Source organism: Penaeus monodon, chromosome 34, assembly GCF_015228065.2.
Source record: "Penaeus monodon isolate SGIC_2016 chromosome 34, NSTDA_Pmon_1, whole genome shotgun sequence".
Lineage (NCBI taxonomy): Eukaryota > Metazoa > Arthropoda > Malacostraca > Decapoda > Penaeidae > Penaeus > Penaeus monodon.
The window spans coordinates 18,118,175-18,119,822 of NC_051419.1; positions in this window are offsets into that span (position 1 = coordinate 18,118,175).

Genomic DNA, 1,648 nt, shown 5'->3' on the forward strand with positions numbered 1-1,648 from the left:
TGTAAATCTTCCAATAAAATATCTTGAAACCCTCTTTGGTCTTTTTTTTTCCAATTGTATTTGACCTTACAAAGATGGGTTTGGTCTCATTTTAATTAGAATAGATTATGCACTGACTGTAAAACAGATACAAAAATACTTTTTTTTTTGCTTTTTACAATTTTTTAAATGAATAACTTGAAAACAGTGTTGAAATTGAAGAAAGTAACATGGACATTTAGTTACCAAAGTCTTTCTAAAGAAATGAGCCTAACCCCCCTCAGTAGGTCCAAAATTTCTTCAAAATAACCTGCTTACTATTCATTTTTGCCATTTTAATGATTAGCTTTTTTTTCGACAGTATTCAAAACAAAAACCAATGATAAATTTTCACCAAAATTTAGATTTGAGATTGCTTTCAGGTAACAATAAAAGGTATTAGTTTAAAATTTCCCTGTACCAAGCTTTTCTGTAAAAGAAAAAAAAACTGTTCCCTTGACTCTTCATAATTGTTTATATGCCTTTTTATTTCAGGAAATAATTGATTTCCCCATTTGTTGAAAAAAATGCAAGCTCATTTGAAACAGAATTAATTTTCCATGAGTTTATAAAACCCTTTCACAACCCAAAGCTGACAGACTTTTGCATAAGACTAACGACTTTTTTCACAAGTAAGTTTTATTCATTCTAAGTTCATTAGCTATTTAGTTTAACTTTGTTGATATAGCTCATAAATGATCCTTGAGAAGATATTCTTAAAGATTTGTCAGCCATGTAAAGTTATCGGGAAAAATGTAATTTTTATTTCTTTCTATTTTAAGAATGTAGTTTCTTAGTCACAGCATTATACTCTTAAAAGAGGAAAATAGTTATGCAAATTAAGACAAACCAAGTTCTGCAGAAAGTCTATAGAAACTTCCGGTGGAAATTCTTTCCCCAAATTAAGTGCTGTTTTCTCATACAATCTTAGTTTCCTGTTTGCCTTTATATTTAACTTGTCTTATTTTTTTTTATCCTTTTTTTATAACCCTATACTATGCTGGTTTGACTATTTAGCTTATTAGATTTCTTCTAAAAACTGTCTTATTTCAGTTATGCTTTTCCTAATTTGTCCTTCATTCATTATCATCGATTCCATGCCTTTTTATTCTTTTTGAATTCTTTTTCTTGTTTATACTATTTATTAGCTGAAACATCCAATCCTATTTAAAAGTCCTTCTTTCTATTCACATGTGCCCTTTTTATCACAGCTAAAACTACTAAGAAACACCTCTTGTCATCTCTCCCAGGCTGAGGGGGGACAATGGCAAGCCATTTCGCACAGTGATGCACTTGTTTGACACTTGATCAAGGAGGAAGTTGGTCTAGACAAAAACTTCCTCTTTGTCACATGTGGAGACTGGGACCTTAAGACTATGTTGCCAAGCCAGTCCCAAAAAGAGAAATCCAGTACCTAATTATTGCAAGAAGTGGCATAATATTAAAAAGGTACTGTGTAATTTTTTTTGAGTGGTCCAGTATTTTGAATTTAGTTTATTTAAAATATTAAAATTTGCTGTCATAATCATATTTCTCTACAGAAATTTACCAGTTAAAGATTTAGATAGCCTGTGAGAAGAAATAAACTCTAGCACAATTAACTTATAATTTTTTTTTTCATAGTAGTGCA